Raw genomic sequence first — 11,178 nt, forward strand, 5'->3', positions numbered from 1 at the left:
TGTAGTTTGATATCTATTGACATTTCAGGATGCACGTGTGCTGGCAACTAGATGAGAAGTATTATACCAATAACACATGGCTTGTTGTGGGTAAATCCAGCACTACCCACACCCAGACATGGGTTATTGCTATTATACAATGACATTATTTAAGAAAAAAGTTACTTATTTTTGTTAAATTATGTCCTTGTATAAGGGCGGCATGCAGCTTTTCTGTGTTTTTCACTGATATTCTAGTTTCTTGATGTACTGTGCATGCGTATGTGACTTTCATTCCCAATTTTACACAGTACATCAGTGCTGTGTAAAGGAAGCAATGGAGAAAGGAAGATCGCTGTTGTTCCTTTTTTTAATATGTCTATGACTGTTTTTGTGCAAACAGAAGTGACACACATTGATGGTTTTATGGATGGAATGTGTGGTTTCTGCCATAGCTTAATAACTTTTGTCTGCACTGTACTGTACTGCAGCCACACATAGTATTACAACAGTTCAGTACTGCAAACATTATACAGAATATTGTGGACTGTAAAAAGAAATAGTGCTTTTGAATTCACTGTGTCTAAGTGGTGTTCTTTCACATGTCAGCCATTTAAATACTGCCCTCCTTACCACTGCCATGCATTTTGCCAGCTTAGTAAATTCAAATAGCATCCATAGGCCAAGAATCTGCTGAATGAGGGTACAACAGACAAATCATGTTTAATGGGATAGTCATACCATTTCCCACTGACAGTACATATCTAAATATGTAAGAGCAATACTAAAAAAATGGTATATGTTTAATGAAAAGTGTTATAAAACTATACTTAAATTGATAATGTAAGTTAGCCCAGTCAGCTAATAAAGTATTAAAAAAAAAAAAAAAAAAAAACGGGACAACCACACAGTTTTAGTGAAGCCTTTTCTTCACATTCAAAATGAATTCTGAAGTATCCTGGGGCTTTCTTGATATATTACACATGCATATGGCACTTTCATTCCCAAGCTTACTCAGTACATCAGTGCTCTGTAAAGGAAGCAACAGACAAAGAAAGATCTCTGTTGCTCCTTTTTTTTTTTTATAAAGGTTGAAATTTGGACACTTAAGAGGTACGAGAGAGATAGGATGGATAAAATACAAAGACAATCAGATATGTTTCTTGAATTTTGAATAATGTAACTGATTTTCCTAGAGTTTTCTTCATACCTTCTCTTTTGTACCTCCGGACTGTCAGGGTTTCTAATTTTGTTATTTATATATTTGTTTGTTTGTTTTTTTAATGATGAAAACTTAAAAAGTTATAGCATATCGTAATGGAAGAAAGGCCATTCAACCAAACTTTTTTTCCATTGGCATATGCTTGATTTACAATAGGCACGCTGGTTGGGCTGACCAATCAGCATGCTTGTTTTTGAATGCTAAAGGCCAGTCATTGTATGCTAGGTGTTTTGTTATAGTCATCCATATGTTTTGACCTACTTTAGCATGATTATACTAGTTTCTGTATCTGCATCCACTGCATTTTTTCAATGCCTTAACCTGCTACATTTTTTCAAATCATGGATTCAAGTATATGCAAATGTTAGAATAGCTGACCTGACAGAATAATTTTAAAATATATCCTTATGTCTGTATATCATAGTAAAATACCTAAACATGACAACTATATTTAATAGCACACTGTAATTACTATACTCAGAAAAGATCACCCTAGTTCTTTTCACAATTGTTTTTGAGGGTTTATGAATTTATTTATTTCTGAAACTGATGATGAATTTCTCTTAATATGCTCATGTCTTGTTCTCTAGGTAAATTTCTGCATATTTAAAGACACATGGCATTCATGTCGTACATTATATGAAGCCATAGTATGTATAAAGAAATAATGGTTGAATGCATTAAAGCAATTAAAAAAACAGAAATAAAAGAAAATTAAAATGCGTTTGTCATAACTTGTTTACAATGTATCATATAAATAAATCAACTTGGCCTTCAGTATATACCACATAAGCAAAAATAAGAAATATTTTCTGCATTATAAAATCATACTTTCATACAATATAATTTAAATTCAAAAATCTCACTTGATTTTGTTTATAATAAAAATAAGTTCTTTATAAGAATTAACTGCATTTTTTAATAACTGAAAAAATGACAGAGTAAAAACGACTAACAAATTTCAAGTTGCACTAGGAACAAAGCAAATACAAATCTCAAAATAAAGAACAAAGCACATAGTATAATTTTAGCAGACTGCATAAATATTAAATAATAAATGTTATTACTAGTTGCAAATTTATCATAAAAGCATATCAAATGAAAAATTTAGAAGAGACAAAAAGACATTTTCAAACTTGTGATAAATATCTCACCCCATCTGAACTAGTGGCACAGCTGGTTAAAGCCCTGACTACAGCCAAGGCAACCCAGATAAATTACCTGCTCTGGCATCTAACAGAGCTGTCTTGGATAACAAAGATACCCATTTAGGAGGGGGCAGGCAAACACCAGCCAAAATCTGCTACAAAGTCTTGGAGGAAAGAAGAGAATGTGAATATTCTACTTCAGAACAAGCATTAGATAAACAAAGCCATTTTTTAGTGTCAGCCTTTAATGTAGTTGTATGTAACAGTGCAATCACATTTGAAGGCATTTTAGATCTTCTTAGTAATTCAGCTGGCACATCCCACTAACCAGCAGTGTAGTAAGGCTATTTCTAATGCCCTCACTGCCATGATACTCACAATGGCAGACATCTTTCTCATAGCTGCCAGAATGTTGGCCCTTTCCCCTATGGCAGATCTTACTCTGGTCTACAGTATAGTTTCTGAGTAAAGAAATGCACGGACCATGTCCAGCTGGGAGGGAGCTTGATGTTCAGCTATTCAGCTATCCTGGGGGAAAGTCACATAAAAGATAAATATCATACCCCACTTGGGGGGTAGATGCAGATAAGAATTATGCAATTAATTAATACTGTAACAAATGGATATAATGGAAGTAAATAAGCAGCAATGCCTCACGTCAGGTGATAGACATGTATCACATGTAGTGAACAAGAACCAGGGGCTTGAACTGGAGGAAATATGTCAATAACATGGTTGGGTGGAAGGCAGGGGATTGTGGACTGTGGGGCAAGATCTAAAAATGTGTGGTCCTTTTTAGTTATGCTGTTCTTGGTCTTCTTTTGAAAAGAAGTGCCATTAACCTGAGATCACTGGATCACTGATAAAAGTTATCCTTAGACATATGGAATTTCTTCTCTAGATGACATGTAGTTTGAATGATTTGTTGAGGACTAGAGTACAAAACAGAAGAACATTTTAGTTTTTTTGGCACTCAGTTTGAAAAATGATGTAGTAGCGGACACGTGCCTGTCTGTATGTATATGAGTGCGTGTGTGCGTCTGTGTGTGTGTCTGTGTGTGTGTGTGTGTGTGTGTGTGTGTGTGTGTGTGTGTGTGTGTCTGCCTATGTCAGCATGTGTGCATGTGTTTGCAAGCACATATTTTAGTGTGCAAGTTTTTTGGATGGGAAGATAGATAACAGTTGAGATCTGACTTAAAGAAGTTCAACACTGTGCAATCTGTTGAAGGAATTGAAAGAAAAACCTGCATGCTTGAAGTTTTTCCCTAGGGAGCTCAAAGCAGAAGTAGAACTCAGGGTAGCATATCTTTCAGTCTAAAAAATGCAGTGCAGATTCAAAAGGATTTGTCCCGGTCCCCTTCAGTAACACACATCACACCAAATGACATTTGATGACCTTTATTAAATTTCCATAACATAGCTTTGATCACCAACTTTATTAATTACAACTATTCATGATATAATTGATTCTAAATACAGCATAACATCCTTGTAATGTTAATCAGGGCAGCGTACCTACTCACCCTGCCCCAGTAAGCAGCGTCTATACCTCTACTCATTTACTTTACTTATGAAGCAGCGTCCCATCTCACTTCATACACCATTCATTGTAATGTTAATCAGGGCAGCGTACCCACTCACCTTGCCCAACAAGCAGGGTCTATACCTCTGCTCGCTTACTTTACTTATGAAGCAGCGTCCCAACTCACTTCATACACCATCCATTGAATTACCTTCCACCAAATAAGCACCATCCTTACTTCAGCTTGCTTATCTATTCAGCAAGCTTCCTCCAACTACTAATTTCCTTTCCCCAGATCCTTGAAATGAACATCCAGACATCAGAGGGGGAAGAGAAGAGGGCAAGCCTATCCTTCTTCTCTACCAACCGTTCCCCCTACCTTCTACTCAAAATTGTTCAATCCACTTCCCATAAAGGGCAGGGTCAAGCCAAACATCATTTGGTGTACTCATCATCTGTAAAGCACCTTAGAATCCTGTCATAAACCCCTCTGCCATGCCATCAATGAAACACACACTAATGAAACTAAATTAAGATTACCGTGACCTCGTTGTAACACTGGAACATCCAGACCAAGAGAACACATACCCTTTTAGCCCGCTGCCTTTAAAGCTGAAATCATGGCTCAACCTAAATGTATTGACAGCCTGTAACCACAACTCAACCACAAACTATAACCCCTTGAACTCAAGATGGCACCCAGTAAAACAACTAGTAGCAAGTCTCACACCCAAGACCCTGTTAACCATAGCATATCACCTTAGCCCACCCACTACCCAGTTCTATATGTGCAACAACTCCATTACCATAGGGAACAGTCTAACTCCAACTTTAATGTCCTACCTTAGCTGGCAGAAAACCAGCACCCCTTGACCTAGTTCCCGAAAACCCGCCTATGCTCAGCAATGAAATACTCAACATACCTAGCAATAAACACCCCCAATTCACTCATTACCAAACCATTCTTAACCCCTGTTTGGCCCTGGCCTTCCCCTTGGGAGCTCTTCCCTTATATTACCTACACCACTAGTAGGCAATTAAGACCTGTCCTACTGCAGCCTTATCCTGCAACCAAGCTTCCTTTAAACCTAACTCCCCTGTAACAATGCACCCAGTTTTAAAACTACCCCACTAACTGCCTACCTACCATGCTTCTTAAAACTCTACTCACAAAATTGACCCAAACACCAAGTGAAATGATCCTTGTGGTATTCTGTAAAACCTTAACCTGTTATGTAACATTAACACTACCTACGCAAGGGACAAATTTGTCACCCCTAAGACACCACCCATTAGGAACAAACTCCAGAATCCTATCAAACACCTTATTGGCCCTTACCCCAAATATGTTTCAACAACTGAATAAGTAAATACAACCACCCCAAGGTTCTAAAAAAAAAAAAAAACAAGGTTGAACTTCACTGGCTTGAAATAAGTCCTGTGCTCCTATGAATGTTGTGACTTTACTCATCCAGTGGGATCCCCCCACCCCCTATAATCCTTCAGCAATCTGAAAAGAAAAGAAAAGAAAAACAATAAATTCTATGTGCCTACATACCAATAATTACATAACATGGAGGCACTGACAGGGTCACCTGCCACCCCTCAAGTGTTTTCAAAAACTCTGCACCAAAGTATGACACCAGCCCCCCCCCCCCGCTTTTTTTTTTCTTTTACTATGACTCATATCCCCTTGGACAAGAATGATAAGTGCTACCCACAGAAAAAGAGCCAAATTGTCTAGCTTGTAACCATCCCTGAGCCAGTGGGCTAATAATTTCCTATGATACTATGGGTGCTGTGACTCCACTCCACCTACCTGAACCCCATCCACATTGACATGCCTTAATGAGCACTAAATAAAATGCATTACCTGTAACCTCACCAAGCCCACTGCAGGAACCCAAACTCTTACCTATGGCCAGTGGCTGTTGCTCCCTTTTACTATTGAATGCAAATGCCCAAAAGCAGGGACAACTTTCATCATTAATCTAACATACTAAATGGTTAATAAAACAAAGTGCACCACCAATTAACCTTGAGATCACAAACTCAAATGCCTATCCTTCTCTGACTAGCAGTGCAAATCTTCTACCAAAATTCAACAACTTGAAATTCACTTACTTCCGTCAGTAACTGTTGCCCACTTGTGCTCCCCATGTATAACAGCCTCGCTCACCATTGCTTCCATCATCTGTGAATTCACTGTGGATCACCACAACTGGTACTCGGCACACCACCATCTACAAAGAAATGGACAAAAGTAAATCCTCTAAGTGGTAAAGAGAAGGCTCCACCTTATACCCACCTATTCCAAATTATAGCAGCAGCATTCCAAAACCCCCATCTGCAAGTAAGAAAAGTCATGTAACTCATCTAAAATACTTAACTCACATTTCAAGACATCTCCAAAACAACCTATCATGCCAACCAGGGAAGGAGTGTACCACCGTCACACACATTTATGACAAAGCAGCCATAACTGAAGCTATGCTTCCAATGAACCTATCAGACACCCACTATAGATTTAACTACAATTGAGTATGTTACAACTAAACCCCACACCTGAAGGGACCTATCAATATCCACAACCAGGGTAACCTTGCGATTCCATACCACATCACTTAGCGCACTGGATAAGCCAAGCTAACTCATATTGTAAAACCATCTGCCTAGCTCTTAACTTTCCATCTCCAAATGAGGCACCTAACCAAACCTAATGTCGAACAATTGGTCAAAATGCAGCAAACCTAATAGCTTACTAGCAGCTTACAGTGCTATCAAGGGGACCCACTGCAATATTTCCCCTCATCAACTCTTTCAAATGTCATTATGACTTAGGGCTCCCTTCTTCTTCTTCTTTTTTTTTTTTTTTTTAAAAACTTGCTTAACCTTCCCAGTTGAGGCTGTTAATATGCCATATGAAGCTATTAGTATATCACGTTCTGTCCATTTATTCCCTGTTTGCACAAATTTTGAACATCTATACATGCCATAAAGTTTTCTTTTCATCTGTATTTCTTTTTTTATATTAAGTCTTCATTGTTTCCATAATAAAGATACGTGGGTATGAAGAAAGGGTACCAGATAAGAACTGTCTTTAGTTGTCAATTTAATTTCAAGAAAGCTAGTACTACAGAATGAAACAATAAGGCCTAAAGCAGATGCCCTATGCTGACCGTCTAAAAAAACTCCAGCTATACCCTGTGGCATATCGTCTACTCAGAGGCGATCTCTGCTTAACATACAAGGCCATGTCAAACCCTGAGCTGTTGGACATGCTACACTTAAAGAAATCCCAATCCCTCAGAGCCACATGCTCCAGGGATCTAAACCTTATCATCACAATGAACAAAACATGCTGGAGGGATAGGTTCCTGACCCAGAGACTCCCCAGCCTCTGGAATAGACTGCCCATACATGTCAAGCAGAGCACCTCATTGGCCCTCTTCAAAAGGAACCTTGATGATTGGATAGGAGATAGGAAATTCACCCCGGGGATCATGTCAGTCACCCTGCTAGACAGGGGCCCAGAGAAGTAAATATTGTGGGAAGAAATTTCCAGGGAATTGTTATGGCTAGGCTTGCATAGGCATTAGGGCCGATAGCCTAGTACCAACCTATGAACCTATGAACCTATGAACCTATAACTGAAATGCCTGCTGTTTCTTTCTTTCTTTATTTATTTATTTTCTTTCTTTTTTTTCCACCTTAGGCAGACCCTGGTGTTGTGGTCGACTAGAATATTTCCATCTCTTATTAATCACCATTATTCAGCTATAAGAATAGCCTGTGAATGTTTTTTTTTGTCCTTTTAAGGTCTGAGGCATTAAAAAAATGAAGTTATTAATCAGGATGAGTTTAGCATAATGCCTTAACATGCTTGCTAAAAGTAATACCTATAATTTAGAATAAAGTAGTCACTCGGGAAACATGATAATAGTTTGCAATACCTTTTTTTTAAAAGTGAAAGAGAATGGAATGTTCTGAAAAATTTTTCACTGTGTAATTCCTTTTAGTCATTTATTGCATTCTTAGTCAGAAAATATGTGCTTCGGGACAAAAGAAGCACATACATGATTTTCTTTATTGGCATTTATTACAGGAAGGTAAATATTCAGGTCCTTGTCAGAATGTTAACGTCATAAAATACGACCACAGACGCGCATGCACCAAGATCCACACCGCCCTGGCAACCCATGAAACACCACAAACCATCACCTGTGAGCCCACCAAGCACAGCCCAGCCACCAGAAAACCCAAGATACCATCCGGACACCAGCAAGAAGAAAAGAAGAAATGACCACTGAGCAATCCACTGCAAGATGGACACCATTCAGGGAAACCAGACTGGAAACCATACCCCAACACTCCACCTTCCCCATATCACCAGCTCCCTCAATAGCAAAGCCTCATGAGACAAAAGTTCAGCCCCTCACTAGTCCGCCCATCAATGACCCAGGAACAGCACCCTCTCAGTTCTGGCATTCCTCAATCACCAACATTCCAAAATGTCCTCCCAGACCAAGAATCACAACAGTACTCTGTCTAATCACAAGAACACACTACTTCCACTCCCTGCCAAGAAAGGAACAACCCTGTTGCATGGAATCCAAGGAAACCAATCAGCACACATGCAAACCCACAGCCTGTGAAAGCCGCCACTCCAGCGAGAAGTCCAAAACGGAGCACCAGGACATCAAGCCCGAAATCACATACAGTTCTACTCAATTTCCTCGATCCTGAGTGATGATCCTGAAAACTCCAACATCATGCTGAGCAAACCAAACCATGGGGCAAACGAGGACAGCCGCACTTCGCATGAGCAGGAACAACCATACGGAACTCTCCACCTCGTCCATCCCCATCAGCACCACTGATCACTACAACAGAAAGGGCCTACAACTGTGGTAGCCACTAAACTCCCCTCACCTCAACCCACTCCAAGAAAATGAACCACAACTAATTCCTGTAATAGGATTTTTCATTCATTCATTTTTTTTTTCTTTTTTTTGAAACAACCCAATACAATTAACCAGGCCCTACTTTAATCCTCTTATATGGCCGTTATCCCACCCACGCATGCGAAACTGACAACAGTTCCTTGTAGGGAAACTCTCAACCCATGAAACAGGCATCCACTCTCCTTAAAAAACAAAGCAACAGCAACACTCCACCATTCACCACTAGACCCCACCAACAAGAATGCCAACACAAACCAAAAACAAGTAAAGCTAACCAAGCACTGGTCCCAGCATCCACACACAAAATCACCAACAAGCTTACAAAGATAAAGACTTAAAACCCCAACCTCCAAGCAAAAGATCACATCCCACACAGCTTACTATAAAGAGTCAGTGGAGAGCATATTAATACTTAAACAAGCCTTTGGGAGTCAGACAATTAATGTAGTTATACTAAGTTAATGTAATTATACTAACAGCCAACAAGTCCCACCAAAGAATAAACATTCACATCCTAAACCCATGTTAACACGAATCACCCACCTCTTCCCTAAAGAACCATTCCCAAGCCTATCTGACCACACCAGTACCCACAGGTCATCTGGGACATAGAACCTGGCATAGCAATTTCACGCCAAAATGTGATTGCTTAACCCAACTACACTAGACTGAACCTCTTAAGCCCCTCCCTGTCATTATCAAATTTCCTCCCAACCATCCCTGCCTCCACTTAACCCTTTCACCTCCCCAACCCACTTAACTCCCCCTAATATTAACCTAACTCCCCCATAAAGATATCCCGGGACAAGTTAGTTTGTTGCCAAACTTCATTTAGTAATAATTAACAAAATGTAGGGCTGCATGGATGCATGGCTTTCAAGTTGGCATTATAGATAATGAAATTTTTATTTAGCCACTTAGGGTATTGCTAATTCTGAATCTGGAGTACTGTGTATAGGAAAGCTGTCCATATGAAAAAGTGAGAATGAAGCCAAGACATTCCACAAGTGTTAAGCAGAATGACAAAAGTATTAGGATACCTTTCATTGTATAAAATGGAACACCAAAAAGAAGGCATGATTTACTCAGGCCTGCATGGAGATGAAGAACGAAGATGCAAGGGACTGGAGATGGTGTCAAGGGTAACAGCTTGAGGAGAAGGAGCAAGTGAAGAATTATTTACGGACACACTATTTCACAAAGGGGATTCTGGAGACCTATAATACATTTCCAGATGCAGTGGAAGAATTTAAGCCAGTAGAACTGTAAATGGATATTCTGAATAGATGAAATGACTGATAACTTCAATATAGGGGAATGACTGCTGCAAAAAAGCAAGTTGCATCTTTCTTATGAACATGATATGTCATAGATCTTTTCTCAGTATCTACAGCTGATCCTCACAAGAAGAGTGGAAAACTGCAGAGCTAAAAAATCTGATAGGAGAAAAGAATTTCCATATTAACGACAGGTCACCCTGCTGCTTAAAGTCTACAAAGGAAAATGAACAGCTTGTAGCTGACTACAATTCCTCAGCTGTATGAGTACATTTGTAACTCTTAGGAGTTTCTGCTTTTTTATCAGGGTCATTAAAAATTGTTAATTCCTTGATATCTTGACAAGGTTTCTGATTTCAGTGGTAGCTAATAACATTTTTAAGGATTCAGTTTTGAAAAAAAAAATGGTTGAAGAATGAACATTTAACGTTCCAAGCTGCCATACCTGCATAGCTCTATAAAATTACAAAACATGGAACATATGCAAGCAGTCAAAGCAATGCATGACTGCATTACAATAACAGTGCAGTAAGTAGATGAAAGTAACAAAAGTGCATGCCATGCGATGACAAATAGCTGTGCAGAGGTTGCCAAAGTCATAAAGGAATGTTCAAAAAACTGCTTTATCATAAATATTAGCAGCTTTGTTTGTCATTTTTAATGACATTTCTTCCCAAAAACCAACAGTGTAAGATTGTTCTTGTATCAGACACCATCCCCAACGTAGTGAATATTTATGAAGGTATTCTGCCAAAACATTTTAGCAAAGTTTGAGAAAGTCATTAATATGGGAGAAGGAGTAATATCAGTAATACAGAGAACACTAAGACCAAGTTGTATTTTTCAGCAAATTACATAAATAAAAGTTACTCTGCTAATATATATATCTATAGAGGATAGACAGACAGATAGATAGATAGATAGATAGATAGATAGATAGATAGATAGATAGATAGATAGATAGTTTTTTTTTTGCCTTTGGACTTTAGTCTTACTATATACTGTACTTGGCCAAGCAATTTCCCATCAAAATGTTTAGAAAATTTGCTGAAGCAGTCCTTGGTCT

The sequence above is a fragment of the Protopterus annectens genome, chromosome 5.part0 (genome assembly GCF_019279795.1).
Source record: "Protopterus annectens isolate FY-2018-M chromosome 5.part0, PAN1.0, whole genome shotgun sequence".
NCBI lineage: Eukaryota > Metazoa > Chordata > Ceratodontiformes > Protopteridae > Protopterus > Protopterus annectens.